General features: G+C 33.2%; 1 protein-coding gene across 8 annotated transcripts in view; it reads right to left on the bottom strand.

Annotated features, from left to right (window-relative positions):
- The window catches only part of Baz2b (bromodomain adjacent to zinc finger domain 2B), a 264,182-nt gene that overhangs the window by 197,988 nt on the left and 43,497 nt on the right, over window positions 1-22,697 (bottom strand). For all 8 annotated transcript variants that reach the window (XM_076865719.2, XM_076865724.2, XM_076865722.2 and 5 more), the window contains exon 2: window positions 15,988-16,030. The gene's annotated coding sequence lies outside the window, so the exon portion shown is untranslated. The remainder of the gene's footprint in view (window positions 1-15,987; window positions 16,031-22,697) is intronic.

Genomic DNA, 22,697 nt, shown 5'->3' with positions numbered 1-22,697 from the left:
AATTGTTTGTTTGTTTAAATCTGAACTCAAATAAAATCCATACCTTGGAATTGGCTTACATAACTCTAAAGTGTCTCTTAATCTATAAATGCTTCCATCTCCATTCAATGATAATTTTTAAAAAATATTTATTTTTTAGTTGTACACAGCACCTTTACTTTATTTATTTTTACGTGGTGCTGAGGATCAAACTCAGGGTCTTGCACGTGCTAGGCGAGCGCTCTACAGCTGAGCCACAACCCCAGTCCCCCTCAATGATAATTTTTGTTGTTGTTGTTGTTAGTGCTAGGGAATGTACCTGGGGCCTCATGAATGCTAAGCTTGCAGTCTACCACTGAGCTATACCTCAAGAGTTTCTTCTTAATGCTTTTATCAAAGACACAAGGTTCTTTTAGAGTCTCCCACACTTTGGATGTTCCTGATTGTATCTCCCTAGTATCACTTAATATGTCCTTCTATCTATTTCTTGTAAATCAGGCTTGATCGTATTTTGTTTTGCTTTTTCTGGATAGCTTCAAGATAGTGGTATATACTTCTGTTACCAAAGACATACTGTATTTCTTAGGTAAAATAGGAACAACAATAATGGCTAACTCAAAATTAAGAGGATTATATAAGTCAATTGGTACCATGCAAATAGTAAGCATTCCACAAATATCACTTCTTATTATACTGCATGTAGAGAATCAACAGAATTATATATTAAATGTGAGTTTTTCACATGGTTGAAGATAACTAAGTAGATGTTGATATCATTTATCAATATAAGGAATTTGTAGAGAAGGAAAGGTTTATGAGAAATTAGAAGAAAAAGAGTTCAAGTTAGATATGAATATGTTGAATTAAGTTGACTATGGGACAGCCAGAAAAATGCCATATAGAGAACTAGAAATGAAGGTTATATAATCTAAAAGAGAGGTCTGGGAGGCTGCAAATAAAGATCACAAGAGAGGAAAGGAAGCTTAGAGAAAGTTGTAGCTATCAGAAAAGACTACAAGACCATGTGAAGAATGTGTTGGCGGGGCTAAAAGCATACAATGGAGGAAGGATAGCATCTTCAACAAATGGTGCTGGGAAAATTGGAAATCCATATGCAACAAAATGAAACTGAATCCCTTTCTCTCGCCATGCACAAAAGTTAACTCAAAATGGATCAAGGACCTAGATATCAAATCAGAGATACTGCGTATGATAGAAGAAAAAGTTGGCTACGATCTACATACTGTGGGGTCGGGCTCCAAATTCCTTAATAGGACGCCCATAGCCCAAGAGTTAATAACAAGAATAAACAAATGGGACTTACTTAAACTAAAAAGTTTTTCCTCAGCAAGAGAAACAATAAGAGAGGTAAATAGAGAGCCTACATCCTGGGAACAAATTTTTACCCCTCACACTTCAGATAGAGCCCTAATATCCAGAATATACAAAGAACTCAAAAAATCAAACAATAAGATAACAAATAACCCAATCAACAAATGGGCCAAGGACCTGAACAGGCAATTCACAGAGGAGGACATACAATCAATCAACAAGTACATGAAAAAATGCTCACCATCTCTAGAAGACAGAGAAATGCAAATTAAAACCACCCTAAGATACCATCTCACTCCAGTAAGATTGGCAGCCATTATGAAGTCAAACAACAATAAGTGTTGGCGAGGATGTAGGGAAAAGGGTACACTTGTACACTGCTGGTGGGACTGCAAATTGGTGAGGCCAGTTTGGAAAGCAGTATGGAGATTCCTGGGAAAGCTGGGAATGGATCCACCATTTGACCCAGCTATCGCCCTCCTCGGACTATTCCCTGAGGATCTTAAAAGAGCGTACTATAGGGATACTGCCACATCAATGATCATAGCGGCATAATTCACAATAGCTAGACTGTGGAACCAGCCTAGATGCCCTTCAATAGATAAACGGATAAAAAAAAAATGTGGCATCTATACACAATGGAGTATTACGCAGCACTAAAAAATGACAAAATCATAGAATTTGCAGGGAAATGGTTGGCATTAGAACAGATTATGCTAAGCGAAGCTAGCCAATCCTTAAAAAACAAATGCCAAATGTCTTCTTTGAGATAAAGAGAGCGACTAAGAAGAGAACAGGGAGGAAGAGCATGAGGAAAAGATTAACATTAAACAGAGACAAGTGGGGAGAGAGAAGGGGAGAGAAAAGGGAAAGCATATGGAAAAGCATAGGAGACCTTGAATGTAACACAAAATTACATATAAGAGGTTGTGAGGGGAAAGGGGTGGGGGGAAACAAGGGAGAGAATTGAACAACAGCAGATGAGGTAGAGAGGGAAGATAGGAGGGGAGGGGAGGGGGGATAGTAGGGGATAGGAAAGGCAGCAGAATACATCAGTCACTAATATGGCAATATGTAAAATTGTGAACGTGTAACTGATGTGATTCTGCAATTTGTATTTGGGGTAAAAATGGGAGTTCATAACTCACTTGAATCAAATGTATGAAAGATGATATGTCATGAGCTTTGTAATGTTTTGAACAACCAATAAAAAAAACCTTATTAATATTAAAAAAAACACTTTAAAAAAAGAGAATGTGTTGGCAGTGAATAAAGAGAGGCAGTAGCACTTAAAGAAAAGAAAATGTATAGAAAAAGACATGCAGACAAAATTATTATTATCTTTGTGGCTGAAAGAATGCTCTCCCAATAAAAGGATGTGTTGGAAAGTAAAAATATGTAGATAGGACAAGGCTAAAATGTCCTTGAAATTCAGGAATAGGTAATTCTATTTAAGTACACAATAAGAAAGTGAAGAAGTCAGCAAGACAGGTGATCATTATGCTGTGGAAACACAATATAAATATACCATAACTGAAATGGAAAACTAGAAAATATACTTGCTACATTATTCTAGAGGATTTTAATTTATGTCAGTTTTACTTCCACTTAAGTGTAAAGGAATGATGTTGCCTTTAGGCAATACTTCAAAGGTAGGAGATGGTATCTTTATTTACTTTCCATATCCCTTTCTGGTTCCTCCTGCCTCTCTCCTCTCTTCCCTGGGATCAATGCCTCTCAAACTGCCCTAAGAACAAAAACCTACATTTTTGCAAAGATGCACTGTCTTACTTCCTGAAGCACTCTTTGTTACATAACCCTGCTCAGTTCCAGCCTGTCATAAAATCGTCCATTCTCCTGTGATCCTATTCAGGCATACTTCATTTTATTAAGACTTTATGTCATTGCACTACACAGATAGCTACATTTTTTCCCCAAAATTAAAGGTTTGTGGCAACCACCAAAAGCATGTGTTTGATTCTTGTGTCTGTGTCACATTCTGGTAACTCTCACATTTCTAACTTTTTAATTATTATATCCTTTATGGTGATCTGTGGTCTGTCATGTTTGATGTTACTAATTCTAGTTCTGAAGCACAATGAACTGCACCCATATTAAGCCAGGAGACTTTTTTTTTTTCTTTTTTCAGTATTGGGGATTGACGTGAAGGGAGGTCTATCACTAAGCTACATCTCCATTGTTTTTTAAAAATTTTAATTTTGAGACAGGATCTCCCTAAGTTGCTATAGCTGACCTTGAACTCGCAATCCTCCTGCCTCAGCCTCCAAAATAGCTGGGATTAGAGACATGCACCACTGTGCCAGGCAGAGTGTTCTGACTGCTCAACTGACTGGCTGTTCCTGTCTCTCCCTCTCCCTGAGCCACATACTGACTGGCTGTTCCCGTCTTTCCCTCTTCTTGGGCATCCCTATTCCCTGAAACACAGTAATATTGAAATTAGGCCAGTTAACAACCTTACAAACTTAATAAAAGGAAGAGTAAGACATGTTATTTGTTGGTTTGTTTATTGGTACTGGAGATTGAACCCAGAGGAACTTAACCACAGAACCATATCCCCAGCCCTCATTTATATTTTATTTAGAGACAGGGTCTTAGTGAGTTGCTTTGTGCCTCACTAAGTTTCTGAAATTGGCTTTGAACTTGCAATCCTCCTGCTTCAGCCTCCTGAGCATTTTTCATTTTAAATCAAAAGCTAGACATGATTAAGTTTAATGAGGAGGATAATCAAAAGTCAAGATAGGATAAAATCTAGGCTTCTTGCACCAGTTAGCCAAGTTGCAAATGCAAAGGAAAAGTTCTTGAAGGAAATTAAAGTGCTACTCCAGTGAACACATAAATGATAGGAAAGTTATTACTGATTTGGTGTAAGTTTTAGATAGATCAAACCAGCTACAACATTCCCGTAAATCAAAGCCTAATCTAGAGCAAGGCCCTTCTAATCAATTCTATAAGGACTAAGAAGGGTGAGGAAGCTGCAGAAGAAAAGTTTGAAGCTAGCAAAGGTTGGTTCATGAGGTTTAAGGAAAATCCGTCTCCATTATACAAAAGTACAAGGTAAAGAAGCAAGTGCTTATGTGGAAACTACAGCAAGTTAAGATAACGACAAGTGGCTACACTAAACAACAGATTTTCAGTGCAGATTAAATGGATTTATATTAGAAAATATGCCACCTAAAACATGTTTCATAGATAGAGCGGAAATGTCAATGGCTGGCTAAAAATCATCAAAGAACAGGCTCTTTTATTAGGGGTTAATCCATAAAGTTAAAGACAAAGCTAATTTACCATTCTTAAAATCCTACAGACCTGAAGAATTATACTAAATCTGTTTTGATTGTGCTCAATAAATAGAACAACAATGCCTGGGTGAAAGCACATCTGTTTACAAAACAGTTTACTCAATATTTAAAGCCCACTGTTGAAACCTACTGTTAAGGGGGGAAAAAAATCTTTCAAAATGTTACTGATTGACAACACTGATCATCCAATTGCTCTGATGAAGATATACAATGAGATTAATGTTGTTTTCATGCCTGCCAATATACAAACATTCATTCTGTGACCCATGGATCAAGGAGGCATTGATTTCATAATGCTATAGCTGCCACTGTGATTCCACTGATAGATTTGGACAAAGTAAATCAAAAGCCTTCTGTTTAGGATTCACAATTCTATGTCATGAATAATATTCATGATTCATGGGAGGAGGTCAACAGTAACAAGAATCTGGAAATTAGAAGAAAAGGAGTACAAGTTAGATATGGATATGTTGAATTAAGTTGATTGAGAGATAGCCAGTTTGGAAGAAGTTGGTACCAACACTCATTGATGAATCTGAGGAGTTCATGTTTTCAGTGGAGACTGGAAATAGTGGTACACACCTATAATTCCAACAGTTTGGGAGGCTGAGGCAGGAGGATCGTTCAAAGCCAGCCTCAGCAACTTAGTAAAGCCGTAAGCAACTCAGTGAGACCCTAAATAAAATACAAAAATTGGGGTGAGGTGGGGCATGGGCTGGGGACGTGGCTTAGTAGTTAGATGGTTCAATCCCCGGTACCAAAAAAAAAAAAAAAAAAAAAAAAAAATCAGTGGAGGAACTAGATATAGATGCAGTGGAAATAGTAGAACTAGAATTAGAAGTAGAACCTAAAGAATGACTAAATTGCTGTAGTCTCATGATAAAACTTTAACAGATAAAGAGTTGTTTCTCATGGATGAGCAGAGAGTGAGAATCTACTCAGAGTGAAGAGGCTGTTAACATTGTTGAAATGACAACAAAGAAGAGTTGCTAGATCACTCTCAGGGTTTGAGATGATTGACTCCAATTTTGAAAGAAGTTCTACATGGTGAAAATGCTATCAAATAGCATCAAATGTTACAGAGAAATCTTTTGTGAAAAGAAGAGTCAATGCAACAACCTTCTAAGAAACTGCTACAGCCAATCCAAACTGCCGCAACTACCACCCTGATCAGTGAACAGCCATCAACACTAAGGCAAAACCCCCTACCATCAAAAAGATTATGATGCACTGAAGACACAGATGATCATTAGCATTTTTTAGCAATAAAGTCTTTCTTTTATTTTTTTGTGGTGCTGAAGATTGAGCCAAAAGTCTGACAAATGCTTACAAGTGCTTTACCACTGAGCTATGCCCCCAGTCCCAATGCAGTATTTTAAAATTAAGGTATGTACATTTTTTTAGAAATGTACATTTTTTAAGAAATTATGTTATTAGACACTTAATAGGCTAAAGTATAGTTTAAACATAACTTTTTATGCACTAGAATGCAAAAAAGAAAAAAGAAAAATTCATGCTGACTTGTTTTATTGTGCTATTTGCTTTATTTCAGTGGTCTCAAGCAGAACCTTTAATATATCCAAGGTATGACTATAAAACTTGGCTTAGAGAAAAACAACTTAATTATCTAATTAAGGTAATTCATACACTATAACTAATCAAAATTCTAGGGGAGGATTGGGGATATATCTCAGTTGCTACAGTGCTTGCCTCACATGCACAAGGCCCTGGGTTAAATTCTTAGCATCAAAAAATAAATAAGTAAATAAATAAAATAAAAATTCTAGGGGATATTTAACTTTAGAAAAAGGAATTTGTTAGCTCATATGAATTTAAACTGTTAAAATATATACTCTCTCCAGCTGGGGCTATACTTTAGTGGTAATGTACTTATCTAGCATATGTGAAGCTCTGGGTTCAATCTCCAGCACTACAAAAAACAAAACAAAAACAAAACAAATGTTATACACACACACACACACACACACACACACACACACACACACACACATCCCTATATCACATATATACATACTCTGTCTTCTACACATGTTCAATCTAGCTTACTCTGGGCAAATTATCAACACAAATGGAGGCAAAAATGTCTATTAATTCCTTTAAATCACATCTAAAAAGGGTAAGTTTATTGAATAAATATCTGCTGGGCCATTACTAGGTAGAAAGTATAGTGGGACTCTAATAAGACTAGAAGGTATCTTTACTAGATTGTAAGGAGTTTACAATCTAATACAGAGAACAGCAGAACACATAACTCATGCATATAAGGCATCTAAGAGCTCTATAATAATATTTCTGAAACTTAGGTTACTTGTGGAATCCTCATAAATAGAGAAAAATGTCTTGTTTATGCCTGTATTGACTGAAATTAGTTAAAATATTATATTAGTGAAATGTAGAAAAATAAAACTATGAAATATATAAAAATAAGTTTTGTTTCCAGGCCTCACTTAAACGTGATACAAAACATATTTAAGGGACTGGGGTTGTGGCTCAGTGGTAGAGCACACGCCTAGCATGCACAAGGCACTGGGTTTGATCCTCAGCACCACATAAATGTAAAATAAAGATTGTGTCCACCTAAAACTTAAGAATAAATATTTAAAAAAACACACGTGTACAAATATATACACAAAATCTACAAAACTAACAGATTTCAAATTAGTATCATATGATGGTTTTGCTAACACGAATCATACTCAATATGAATGTGCTGCTGACTGCTACTTTGCCATTATTTTCTGATTACATGTGGGTTTGACATTTCTATAGTCTTGTGTGCTTTGAATGTTTTTAGATCCTCACCATTTCTTTCTCTATCTATAATACTTTGATTTAGCTCATTCTGATGTGATCAGGCCTTCACTTAGTACAAACAAAATATTTGCATAACCAAATCTATTTTTTAATTTTTTTCTTATTAGACGGAAAGTATAAAACAAATTATAGCCCTGAAAATGCTTAGTAATTGGCTATAAGGTGGGTATCCTAGATGATCTAAGAAATGTTTATATTATCACTGAAATTTTAAAATTCTTACAGAAACTATCTTTCACTTTGAAGAGAATTTATTTATATACTCAAGTTTAAGAACCCCAGTGTTGAAGAATATTGCTAATAACAGAAATAACAAATACTAGGAAGGGAGAAAACTGTTGGGAAATTACTTTTAACTTTGGGGATCCAGGTTTTATGGAGTATATCTGAAATGAACTGTAACATCTGAATTTATTGTCAAATATGTACATTTCCTGAAATTCCCTTTCCATATGGTTGACATTGAAAATGTAAAGCTATTAGAGTAAAACAAAGACATACAGGGATATTTAGAAGTAAGGACAATGAAGAAACAAAAGTCATGAATTTCACAAACAAAAGTTGAGGAATTTCTTTTGAGGAGAAAAAAATCAAAGATTATAACTGCAAACATTAGATATGATATTCTTTGCACACTATACAGTCTCCCTTGCACTGTGATAGAAATGTATTTAATGATGTATTTTTCTAAAATGCATTAAAAATGTATTCATGTCAGATGCAGTGGCACATACCTTGGGAGGCTGAGGAAAAGAACTGCAAACTTGGAGCAGCCTGAGCAAGCAGGCAAAACCCTATCTTAAAATGAAAAAAAAAAAAAAAAAAATCTGGGGATACAGTTCAGTGAGTACTTTATAAGCTGAGTACTTTCCTAGCATGTGTGAGGCCTGGGTTCAATGCCCAGTACCAATAAATAAAGAAAGAAAAAAAAAAAAAAAAAAAAGAAAGAAAAAGAATGTATTACATAAGGAAGCATCAGGATTATCTATATTAGATTTTTTAACAACATTCATGACATGGTAACATCAGTAAACTTTTTTTAAAAATTTTAGTTGTTGATGGACCTTTATTTTTATTTATTTGTTTATATGAGGTGCTGAAAATTAAACCCAGTGCCTCTACATGCTAGGAAAGCACTCAACCACTGAGCTATAACACAAGCCCCACTTCAGTAAACTTTTGATGCTATACAACAAAAAATTTTAATTTTTGTCAAAATCCTTTCTTCTCCATTTTTATATATTTATAGAAAAAGAACAAAAAAAATCAGATATGCAATAGGTAGTGTACAACACTCATTTTCCCATCTCTAAACAATTCCTACAGGCGACATTTGTATTTCAGCCACTCCTTGACTAACATTTCTGTAAATGTATACCTCACAGCGGAAGTGTGAAGTGTGCACTGGTGTTCTACAAAGTGGAAAAAGAAGAGAATGATTTACTAGCCAGATTAAATTTCATAAAACCGTAATTTATACAATATTCTCCTCTATAGTCTATGTATGTAGTAGAGTCTGTGCTAATTACAATAAGAAACCATTAAACCAAAGTAGAGAGCTGGGTTTTCTTTCATATCTTACTCATGCTTCATAATTATTCCTAGACCTGTTAATATTTCTTTTTTAGGCAGATATATAAAATAGGAATTCATTTAGGATTTCAGATAATAAAATCATGTGATTGTGTAACATTATACAATTTCACACATTCAAAGAAAGTTTAATTTCTTTTTGCCCCATGGTATCATTTATATCTGCGACCACTCATATATAAAATATCACATGGGCTTTTAATTCCAATAATCATTAGAGGAGATGAAGTAGAGGTATATGGAAGGTTTCTTTTATCTAAATAAACATTTTAGAAATAGCAATGTAAAATAAATCTATATGAAGTAATTAAAATGGTTGCTGCATGATAATTTTGAAGCTGTTGTTCAAAAAATTCAAACTTTATAAAACATTTAAGTCATATTTCATAACTTCAATAATATATTTAACAATTTTAGATTTTTGGGTTTCCATAAAATACAGAAATTTATATGCAGACTTTTACTTTGAGCTTAGTCACTGTTACTATATTTTACCAAAGATATTTTAAAATTGACTGTAACTCCACATTTGGTATTTAGAACAGTGGACAAATAAAAGTCAGATAATACAGAGTAGAGTTTTTCTAGAAATGGTTTATTTTTGTACTTTTCAAATAATGATTTAACTTCTAGAGAGAACATACTGGTTAAGACACTTGACCTTGCCAAGTCTCAGTTTAGAAACCTATAAAATGTAATAATAATATGGCTTCAAAAATTTTAAAGGTTCAAATAGAAAGCACCTAGCATCTGAAGAAACAGTGAATAAATAAATATTAGCTTTTTTTTCCTTTCTCAACACTAAAATAATTCCTAAAAATATTTAATGGAAAAGCCATAAATAATATTAAAATTAATGTTAAAACAAAACATCACTAGGCACCTGACACTTACCAAATATCTTGGTTTATAAAAGGAAAAAGTAAGGGTGTGTACATCCTTCCTACTTTCTGAACATTGCACACACTACTTCTGCTTATATATCTCTAGTCAAAAATTAGTCACATGACATCTAGATCTAAGAGACTGAAATGATGTTTTTATTCCAGATTGATACACTAGGGAAAAACAGAAGAGGGGGAAAAAGTCAATAGTATGGGTCAATTATCAGTTATTGTCACACCTGGTTATATTTTTGGTAGTTAACTAACAAGCATTTTAAATAAACAATGGGTACACTGTACAATTATATGCTAATTATTCCTAAATATCAATTATTAACTTAAATATTTGGATTGGTATAGAAAAATGTTTAAAAAATTATAAAATTTTTACAAAATTAAGGTAAAATTCATAATAAAATTACCATGGAGAAAAGGAATTAAAAAAAAAACAGAAAAGACCACTATAATTATTTAAAGGTGCTTTGTTACAGATTATTAAGGATGTAGTAAAATATCAAATAAAAACATTTTAAAATAATATTACCACAATAGACACTGTAGTAATGAAATTACAAATAAACAAAACTGCATGTAAATAAATTGTATTCATACTTTTAGAGAAATAGGATTTAAATAAATTTAAGAAAAATCTATTGATTACTTTATTATGCTTTCTAATAAATGATATTCAGAGACTTTAAATGAAATAAAAACTGATCACAAAACAGAATAGTAAAAATTTTAACATCATGTTAAGCAAAACCAGATTGAGTCTAAATTCTCAAATTATGTAATTTTAGGCAAGTGATGATGGTATGATGAAAATCAAAAGAATTTAGTGCCATCCTCTGTAATATGTGCTTTATGAACATTATTTCATTTAATAGTCAAAAAACTCCTGATATACAAATTTATATCCCTTTTTTAGAAAACAAAAAATCTGAATCTCAGATTAAGTAATTCACACAAGATTACAGCTGCTATACAAATAGCAGAGTACAAACTTTTTCTGACCCAAGTCCATGTTCTTAACTATTGTGTATACTACTTCCCCTCAAGCTCTCTAGACCTTGCTTTTCTCAATCATTTTATAAGAGAAATGGAGTATGTATGAACTGCTTTAAAGTTCATTCTGGCCCTTCAAGAAGTTGGCATTCAAGTGAGGTCTGAAACCCTTTGCCCAAATAAAATAACATTCAGTAGTTCTAGTGGCCTCTTTGCTGGAACTTACAGAAGTCAATAAAGTTACCACTAATATATGCAATGTAGAAAGTAAAAATCCATTTATTAAAACTTGTATATGAAAGGGCCACAATGTATCATAAATTTGGATGTTTGAGAAATATCCCTTATCTTTATGATTGATTTCATGTTCCTTGGTGTTTCTATAAAGAAGCAAGCCATAAAGAATAAGAGGGAAGGAAAGATAATGAACATTATATTAAATCTCATAACAGTCCTTTTAAAATAAATCTAATATATCATTTTACATGTGAAGATGCTGAGGTACAAAGAGACTGATTTGCTCAAATCATGTAAATAGTGATATTAATACATAAATTTTATCTGGTTTTAAAAACTATGCTCCTTCCTATTCACTCTATTTTCTGTAGTTCAATTATAAATTTTCATGTATAAATATCCTCAGTTCAATTTTAATACTGAAAAACTAAAGATGCTAATTGATTTAGGATTTTCAGTAGTATTGATGATTATCAACAAGCATTTGTTGAGAACAGTATGAAGATGTATATTAAAATAAATATAAAAAACACCAAAGAATATTTTATCAACAACCAAGAATTAACAAAAATTATGCACAACCAAACTATTAGGGAGAAAAAAATCATTTCAATTAGAATGATGAGGATGATTATTTTACTTTAGAGACAGGATTGTCAATAAGTTGCCAAGGATGATTTCAAACTTGAGATCCTCTTGTTCTAGCCCTTGAGTAGCTGTGACTACAGGTATGCACCACCACACCTGGTTCCAATTAAAAGATTTTAAGGGGCTAGAACTGTGGTACAGTGGTAAAACACTTTCTTCACATGTGTGAGGCACTAGGTTTGATCCTCAGCATCACATAAAATAAATAAATAAAGATATTTTAAACACTAAAACGAAAGAAATTAAAGAAGAATTTAAAAGATGGAAAAGTCTCCCTTGTTAGGCAGAATTAACATTGTCCAAATGACCATACTACCAAAAGCACTATAGAGATTGAATACAATTCTGATCAAAATCCCAATGACATTCCTCATAGAAATAGAAAAAGCAGTCATGAAATTCATCTAGAAAAATAAGAGATCCAAATAGCCAAAGTGATCCATAGCAAGAAGAATGAAGCAGGTGGCATCACTATACCAGACCTTAAACTACAGTACAGAGCAATAGTTACAAAAACAGCATGGTATTGGCACCAAAACAGACCTATAGACCAATGGTACAGAACAGAGGACACAGAGACTAACCTACATAATTACAAATATTTTATATTAGACAAAGAGGCCAAAAACATATATTAGAGAAAAGATAGCATCTTCAACAAATGGTGATGAGAAAACTGGAAATCCATATACAATAAAATGAAATTAAACCCCTATCTCTCACCATGAACAAAACTCAAGAGGACCTAGGTATTAAACCAGAGACACTGTGCCTATCAGAAGAAAAAGTAGGCCCAAATCTTCATCATGTTGGATTAGGCCCCAACTTCCTTAATAACTCCTACAGTTGGGCTTAGGTTGTGGCTCAGCGGTAGAGCGCTCGCCTAGCACATTCGAGGCCTTGGGTTCCATCCTCAGCACCACATATAAATAAATAAAATAAAGGTATTGTGTCCATCTACAACTAAAAAAATATATAAAAAAAAGACTCCTATAGTGCAAGAATTAAAATCAAGAATCAATAAATGAGATAGATTCAAACTAAAAAGCTTCTTCTCAGGAAAAGAAATAATAAGTGAGATGAATAGAAAGCCTACAGCTTGGAAGCAAATTTTTACCACTCACACATCAGACAGAGCACTAATCTCTAGGGTATATAAAGAAATCAATAAGTTAAACACCAAAAAAACAAATAGCCCAATCTATAAATGGAACTGAATAGACACCTCTCAGAAGATGATATATAATCAATCAACAAATATATTTAAAAATGTTCAATACCTCTAGCTATTAGAGAAATGGAAATCAAAACTACTCTAAGATTTCATCTCACTCCAGTCAGAATGGCAGCTATTAATACATTGCTGGTGGGACTACAAATTGGTACAGCCAATACGGAAAGCAGTATGCAGATTCCCTGGAAAACTGGGAATAGAACCACCATTTCACCCAGTTATCCTGCTCCTCTGTCTATGTATAAAGGACTTAAAAACAGCATGTTACAGGGATACAGCTACATCAATGTTTACAGCAGCACAATTCACAATAGCTAAACTGAGGAACCAACCTAGATGCCCTTTAGTAGATGAATAGATAAAGAAAATGTGGTATATATAAACAATGGAATATTACTTAGCAATATGAGAATAAAATCATGACATTTGCAGGTAAATGGGCGGAACTGGAGAATATTATGCTAAGTGAAGTAAGCCAATCCCAAAAAATCAAATGCCAAACGTTTTCTCTGATATAAGGAGGCTGATTCACAATGGGATCAGGAAGGGGAGCATGGGAGGATTAGATGAACTCCAGATAGGGCAAAGGGGTGGGAGGGAAAGGAAGAGACTAAAGGGGTAAAACTGATGGTGGAATGAGATGGATATCATTACCCTAAATACCTGTATAAAGACACAAATGGTGTGAATATATATTGTATACAACCAGAGATATGAAAAATTGTGCTGTATGTGTAATATAATTGTAATGCATTCTGCTGTCATATGTAACAAATTAGAATTTTAAATTTTTTAAATAAAAAAAGGATTTTAACATTTTTGTGAATTGTAACCTGGAGGAAAAATAGAAATTCCCCTGACATCTGAAAATTGAGGAAAAAATATGTATATATTGTAGAATATATAAATACCCAGTACAGCTTCAGCTCTATAACAATCTATAATATCACCCTTTCTAACCACAATATTCTACCCTTAGTTCTTAGTATATCATCTCATTATCATAACTTATCTCTGACTAGTCCCCTGACCTCTCCATTTTATTTGAATAAATCATCCCTTTTCCTGGAATGGCTTTTCTCTAGATTCATGGTCAACACTTGAACTACTCTTTCATTAGCACTCTCAACCTCAATCTGTGTTGAAATCTACCCTCTCTTCTTAACTCAAGGGACTGGAGAAAGCATCAAAACCCTGACACTGGTAAAAAGGTAAAGGTTTTGAATATCAGTCACTTATAAACATTTCAAATGAACACTTGCTAGAATTTAACTTATTAAATGTCTGATAATGCTGAATATCATGTCTCTTCCTGAAATTCTTGGATTTTGAACACTTGTAATGATACACTTCCCTCATATTCCTAAAAATAAACCCTGGGAGTCAGCATGTTTAAATTAAAAAAAAATACAAAAATCTTTTTATCTAATGTTAATTTAAACATCTTTGATTATTAAACACTAGATACTTAATAGAAGGTTACTACACAAATATGTTAATATTTTGTTGTAAGATATTCATTGTTAGAGCAATGAAATTCTGATTAAGAAAAAAACAAAAGCTGGAAGTATGGCTCAGAGGTAGAGAACCACCCAGCCTCTCACATAACAATCAAGCAAAGAGTTACAAACCAGAGAAAGCCAAAATGTCCCCTTAACAAACTGAATAAATATGTCATAAACATGAATGAACAAAATACAATAAAAAAAATCACAAAAGTTAAAAATATCACAAAAGTTACCCCTAATCCTGCAAAATATTAAATTTAATAAAAGTTTTCAAAAGAAATATTTGAACATAAATTTAAAGATCATCTATATATGGGTTTATTCTTCTAATAATTATTTTTTCTTTACTTATTGAATAATTAAGACAGGGTTAAAGAAGTAGGTTCATTAAGTATACAATTTACTCAAAACTTATTCTTCTGCTACATAAGATTTTTCAGAGATGCTACAAAATCTCATCATTGTAATTCAGAATTTACTAGTTAGAATTCTATAATAGGGCTGAGGCCATAGCTCAATGGTACAGTATGTATCTCCATATGCTCAAAGCCCTGTATTTAATTCCTAACATGAAAAAAGAATAAAAACTAAAACTTTTATTTAAAAAGCAATTTTATAGTAACATGAATGTAGGCCTTGGAATAAGTTTACTTTTAGGTAACAGATTTCCTTACACATAATAAAGATGAACACTTTTAAATAAAATTAAAGAGAAAAAATATCAGCTACTTAGGAGAACTATCCTTTATCAAACTACTTTTTATTAGGGAAACCCTTTATAAATCATTTGAATATCAAATGAAAACTGTAAGCAAGAAGCCTAAGAATTCTTTCAAGGTTTTGTTTTCATAATTATTTTTACTAACATGACTGTCTCAAGCAATTTTATTTTTATATAATTTTTCTATATAATATAGAGTCACCTTACATTTTTGCCACTTTTCAGTAAAAAATAAAACTAAAAAAGATGATGTTTAGAACATGAGTCACACTGAAATACACTAATATAATTAGGGATATAACATCAGTTATTTTTTTAATTGCTTTTTCTTTTAATATTTTTTTAGTTGCCAATAGATCTTTATTTTATTTATTTATATGCCGTGCTGAGAATCAAACCCAGTGCCCCACACATGCTAGGCAATCACTCTACCACTGAGCCAGAGCACCACCCATAACTTAAGTTATATTTTTAAATAATTTTTCTTTTAAATGTTTTTAAATACTTTAAGGCAATATTTTTGAAGTATTTATCTAGAAGTATGAACTACAATTCACTGAAAATGTAAACATTCAAATGGCTGGTCAAAGAAATAATAATAATTTAAGTTGTATATATCTTCTAATTCCATTCTTACTCTCAGAGAAAACAAATCATCCTTAAAAGCCAAACAACCATTTTTTGGCCTTACTGTGATCAGCGTGGTCAATCTTGTGACATCACTGTTGAGAAACCTGCAAGAGGAAGACAGAATTAGCACTTAGCTGAATCATATTTGAGTAATTTCAGAAACTAAATAGTTTGTTTAGAACTTCTGTCTTTCTTTGATACCATACATCATATTTAAGTTAATCTAAAATATCAGGAAACATAATTGGCATAGTATGAAATAAGCATAAAATACCTGGAGTTTATTTATAGATCAGTATTTATTTTAGTATGGCACGTTATGTTTTTGTTTATAATCAGAAAAACCCTGAAGTGAACAAAATATATTTTAACATAAACTAAAGGATATTTGGGTTACAGATTGTATTTATTTTCAAGTATTTACTGAGAAAATTATCGTTTTAAATATATCACAAATGGAAGATCGGTATTGTTTGTAAATACATTTATCTCTATAATTAGCTGCTCAGTTTAGAACCAAAATGTCATATATTTAATACAGGAGAAATTGGCACATGCTAATCCTTATAAATAGATCAAAAATTAAAAATATAACTGACAAGGGTCCAATATAAACTATAAACCCAAAGGAAGTTATAAAATTAAGCTATTTTCTTAGCTATTAATGACTCCCAGTTTATCCCTGCAAAATGTGGCCTTTAAAATTTTCTTTATTAATAAGGCTTAATTTAAGATGAACTCTTTAATGTTTATTTAAAAAAGAACATGTTAGCCGGTCACAGTCCTGCATACCTATAATCCCAGTAACTCGGAAGGCTGAGGCAGAAAGATCTCAAAGATCAAAGCCAGCCTCAGCAAAAGCAAGGTGCTAAGGAATTCAGTGAGACCCTGTCTCTAAATAAAATACAAAAAGTAGGGCTAAGGATGTGGCTCAGTGATCAAGTGCCCCTGAGTTCAATCCTCAGTATCCAAAACAAGAAAAGAAACACATTGTTCAGCTTGATGGTGTTTTAAAGCCTATAACCCCAGTTACTCAGGAAGCTGAGGAAGGAAGACTACAATTTTCAGGCCAGCCTAATACTCAAAATAAAATTTTAAAAAGGACTGGGGATATATTTTAATGGTAGAGCACTTGCCACAGCATGCAAGAGGCCCTGAGTTCAATCCTCAGTACTGCAAAAAATAAAAATAAAGTAATACATTATCATTCAGTGTTATGGTTCATAATGGACTTTCATGTTTTATTTCATTAAATCCTCAGAATAATTCCTTCAAAGAAGCAGAAAAGAAATAATTAGTATACATTTCAGGAAAAGATATTTGGAGAGGATTTATGACTTGTCTAAGAACACAAAACTGAGTTTTTCTTGGTTCCTTTTGTACCTTATATTTTCTACACTGAAAATTCATTCTGACAACTATTTTTCCTCACTCTGTCCTTTAGTACAAAATTACTGATTACTACTAGTTATCCTATACTACTTCAAGATATTGCTCTCCAATGTTACTTGTTATAGCCTCCCTACTTCTCTTGTTTATTTATTTGTTTAGCGGGTACCCGAGATAGAACTCAGAGGCACTTAACCAGGGAGCCACATTCCCAGACCTTTTTATTTATTTATTTGTTTTTATTTTGAGACAGGGTCTCCCTAAATTGCTGAGCCTGGCTTTGAATTGTGATCCTACCGCCTCAGCCTGCCTAGTCACTGGGATTACAGGTGTATGCCTTGGCACCCAGCCCTATTTCTTTTCTTGATGCAGTAGCAGATAAATCAGATCACATTGCTCTCTTACTCAAACTTCACAATGGAGTATGTATGAATGTGGTTTTTGTTTCTGGTGTTTTTGTTTTGTTTGTGGTGCTGAGGATTGAACTCTGAGCCTCATATATACTAGGTAAATTCTCTACCACTGAGCTAGATCCCCAGCTACAAAACTGCATAATGGTTTTACCCTGACTTAGAATAAACCCCACAAAATTTACTGTGGCTTATCAGGCTCTCTATTAGCTGGATGCCTGATTACATCTCCTACCACTCTCTCCATATTGCACTCAAAGTCACAATGACCTTGATAATCCCTAAATATACCAAACTTGTCCCATTTCAGGTCCTTGACACTTGCTGTTCCCCCTGCTTAGTGCAATTTGTTCTTCATACCTTTAGAAAACTTATTATCAATCCAACCTGGTATTAAAACAAATGCCATCATCTCAGTCTCTCATTTACCACTAGACACTGTTAGCTCCAAGTTTGCAAGGAAAGATCATAGGAACACTACTTTAGTACCTGGAACCCAATAACTACTCAGTTGATTAGTTGCTGAATGAGTAAGTGAAACAATGCTTATAATTCCCACTGCATCTAGCACTATGCCCAGAGCTACAGAGGTCTTCAAAGTATAAATTTAAAACACAATACTTACTACATATTCAAGGACAATAAGCTGTAACAACTTGGTTTAATTTTTTTTTTTCTGTACTAGAGAATGAGCCCTAAGGCTCATGCATGCTAGCAAGGTGTGCTACAAATACGTTTTATTGTTTTTATTTTTTTTAATTTTGAGACAGGGTCTTGCTAAATTGTCCAGGCTAGCCTCAAACATGAGGTCCTCCTGCCTCAAGCTCCCAAGTACATGGGATTATAGCCATGCTCCACCACATACTGACAACTTGGTGTACATTTTAAAAAGCCATTGCAGGAAGAGTTTAGGACGCTTTAAAAAAAAAAAAAAAAAAGGCAGAAGGTGGTTGGAAAGAGGGGATGTTGAATTATAAATATAAGATAATGAGGATGTAGATAGTTAAGACAATGAGTTGCAGATGGAATAGAAAATTTAAGACATCTTAAATGCAGGAAACAAGACCTCATGCTAAATGAAGTATCAGGAACTAGGACAGCAAAGCAAGAATGAAAGATTATATCTAAGGTTCTAACACAATGCAAAAAACCTAAAGTGAAATGCAAGAGTGAATTATGTTTTGAACAGTAAAGATGGTGTTACTATATGCCAGTCAAATAGAGATGCTTCCACAAGCAGGAAGAAATTTGGAATAATCCAATATTTGAAAATAAGTCATGAAAACCATTTAAGCCAAGAGTATGGGTAAGTTCACCAATGTAACAGAAAAAAATAGCATATCATTTGTAACTGAATAAAAAGACAAATATTCCATTTTGCTTTTGATTTTAAAAAAGTAGAATAATTAAGACAAAGTCTAGAGTTAAAATTTTATACTTAAAGCCCTAAAGCTCATATACTGTGAGTAAAATCATTCCTTCCTTATGGTAGCAATTTTTACACATGACTTACTAGGTACTTGTAATTGCATGAGGAAAAAATTTTGATGAAATTGAAATGACTCTAGAGGATAAAGCCAGACAAATATTAAAGCTTCTCATAAAATTCCTAAGTAGTTTTTACAAGCAAAAGGTAATTCTTCAAAATCATGTCAAAACTAGAAAATGTATTCAAATTATATATATAAAAAGTAATATTACATTTTATGTAAACATAACTCAACTAATATACTGGTTATGTACTATTTCTCTACAAGTCATTATTTCAGTAAATACAGAGAATCTCAACTGTATTTACCCACAGAAAAACCCTACTAATGTTTGCCACCTACTAATGTGGGAAAAGAATTTTAAATTATGCTATTGAATTCTACGTATTTTCCCAGCAATTAGCACACACTATTCTTAATTTTACCCTCACTTTGCCCCAAAACAGAGAAGGTCTTTAGGTGATCAATGTTAGTGTATTCAAGTCTTACCTTTTACATGACAACACTGTAAGTACCCATATCTACAAAGTAAGAATATTTAACTCTATCTAACTCACTAAAAACACTGAAAGAAATGGACACTTCCCTGTTTTACCCACTATTCAATATTAACATAGAAAAAATGTTCATTAGTCCCCAAAATTCATTTAAAGTAATAGTCACTATATTTGCTTTATTGTAGGATCTTTTTAAGGTTGGTTACAAAAAGATAAATAAAAAACAGGGCTGGGCGTGTAGTTCAGTGCTTGTCTAGTATATGCAAAACCCCTGGGTTCAATCTCCAATACCACAAAAAAAATTTAAATAATTTTCAAAATTTACACATGAAAAATAATTTCACATATCATATGCTATTTGCAGGGTATATAAAATATTGTAATCCTGAATTATAGACATGGGGGAAAAAATCACAGACTCCCCCGTACCATTTTTTGGCACTGGGATTGAACCTAGGGTTATTATACATGCTAAACAAGCTAGACCCCAGCCTCATAGGATGCTGCTGATTTTTTTTTCTTTCCCCTCTGATACTGGGGATTAAACCCAGAGTCAACCTGCCACGACTATAACCCCAGTCCTTTTTATTGTTTATTTTGGGACAGGGTCTCACTAAGTTGCCCAGAGTAGCCTCCAACTTGTGATCTTCACATCTCAGCCTCCCAAGTCACAGATATCATAGGTGTGCACTACCACACTCAGCTACAGTATACTTTTATATGACTAATATGAATAAGAAATTGACTTTTAAATATGTAGTTTTTTAATTTAACAGTTAAATGTAACTATGGCTACTATATTAGATGGCACAACTATGTACTTTTTTTTTCTTCCAGTGCTGGGGATTGGCCTTTAGGCATGCTAGGCAAGTTCTCTTACCATTGAGCTATGCCCCTCAAGCTCCACACTTATGCATTTCTCAAACAATACCAATGCTGAACTATATAATGATGTTTTTAAATATCTGAAAATTTGGGCCGGGGTTGTGGCTCAGTGGTAGAATGAGTGCTTGCCTAGCATGTGTGAGAAACTCAGTTCAATTCTCAGCACCACATATAAATAAATAAAAACTTCAGACAAATGTCCATTAACAACTAAAAATATGTTTAATTTTTTTTTTTGAAAATTTATTTTCTAGAGGTTGGGGGCATAGCTCATCAGTAAAGTAGGTGTATATGTACAAGACCCTGAGGCGTTCAACCCCAGCACCATCAAAAAACAAACAAACAAATAAATAAATAAAAGGGAATTATCTCTATTTTTTTAAAAGAGAGAGAGAGAGAGAGAGAGAGAGAGAGAGAATTTTAATATTTATTTTTTAGTTTTTGGCAGGCACAACATCTTTGTTTGTATGTGGTGCTGAGAATCGAACCCGGGCCGCACGCATGCCAGGCGAGCAAGCTACCGCTTGAGCCACATCCCCAGCCCAATTATCTCTATTTTTAACAATTGGAGGGTGGAGGGACCAGTCTCAGTCTCAATTCTGGCAGAATACACTCATTTCAGTAAAGTTCCAAATTTGGAGATAAATTTTTATCTTCCAATTATTTTCAGGTTTATGTTTGGCAGAAAAAAAAAAAGGTTATTTTACCACAGAATAATTAATATTTATTTAATAGTATGTATGTCTTGAATTTTGGAGAACTGAGTTTTACACCTCTCCAGGTTGCATTACTATTGCCTGGTATTTAAATTTCAATTTGCTTTACTTTGTTCAGCTGTGCAGATATGCTTTAGCTTTATTTACTAATGTACTGTTAAGGACTAAAACCTCAGCTGAACACAGAAAAAAAAAAGTAAGCATATTTTATTAACAGTTTTAATATTCTTGATCATTGGAAACTTCATTTGCTACCAATTATTTTCCCTTTCTTATTTTCTTCATTTGCTACCAATTATTTTCCCTTTCTTATTTAGTGTTAAGGAAAAAAAGATAAGCAGTTTTAATAGCAAGACAGTTTTAACTAAACATTTAACATGGTACATAAAGAAGAAGACTGCTCTCTCAGTTTAAAGCAAGCATAAAAACATTAGATACTAGGGGTATAGCTCATTAGTAGTTAAGCAGTTGTGAGGCCCTAGATTCAATCGCAGAACTAAAACAAATAAATAAACTAAAATAAAAACCGAATATATTATAAAACAAATAGATATTTTGTCACTACTGTACCAAGCAGTTTTGCCAAGTTAGAAACACACCAATTTAAATACAATGCAACAAAGTAGACAACAGATCATTTCCTGATCTGTACAAACATTGACTATGTTGGTACCCTGGCTAAAAGCTGTTTTCCAATTTCATGAGAAAAACTTCAGATAAAATATATTTAAAAGAGCAAAAAATGATCACAAAGTAAGAGTGGAAAGTCCTTAGAAAGTAGTTGGCAGGTGGGCTGGCTGGGGTTGAGGCCCAATGGTACAACAATTGCCTAGCATGTGTGAAGACAAGGGTTCAATTTTCAGCACCACATACAAATAAATAAGATAAAGGTCTATTGACAATTAAAATAAATATTTTTTTAAAAAGAAGTACTGTTTACAAATGAGCTTTGGTTTGCTAAATAGTAATTAAAAATGCTGAATTTTTAACTCATCCAAGATAGAGAAAGAAAGAAAGATAAGCAGGTTGAATGGCTATGGATTCCAATTCCAAGCAGTATTTTGGTGCATCATACTCACTAAATGCTTCCTTCCCTCAAGTTTTAACTGTAGTTCTGGCAGGGTACATATATTAGACTTGCTTTCCTTTAATGTTCACAGAGGCAACCAAGGCAACTATCCCAATGATTCCTACTATTACAAATTACTTCTTGCTATGACACAATGAAACTGATGAAAGGAATTACAGACTCTTACTCTTAAAATTGACAACTGTCTCATAAAGTTAAATAAAGTTCACATACCTGTAGAACTAACAGAAGCCAAGAGTACTTCAAAGCCATCAATTGTTAACTTTAACCATTAACTATTTTTATCAAGAAAAG

The sequence above is a fragment of the Callospermophilus lateralis genome, chromosome 9, assembly GCF_048772815.1.
Source record: "Callospermophilus lateralis isolate mCalLat2 chromosome 9, mCalLat2.hap1, whole genome shotgun sequence".
Classification (NCBI taxonomy): Eukaryota; Metazoa; Chordata; class Mammalia; order Rodentia; family Sciuridae; genus Callospermophilus; species Callospermophilus lateralis.
This window is presented reverse-complemented; position numbering and strand designations above follow the sequence as displayed.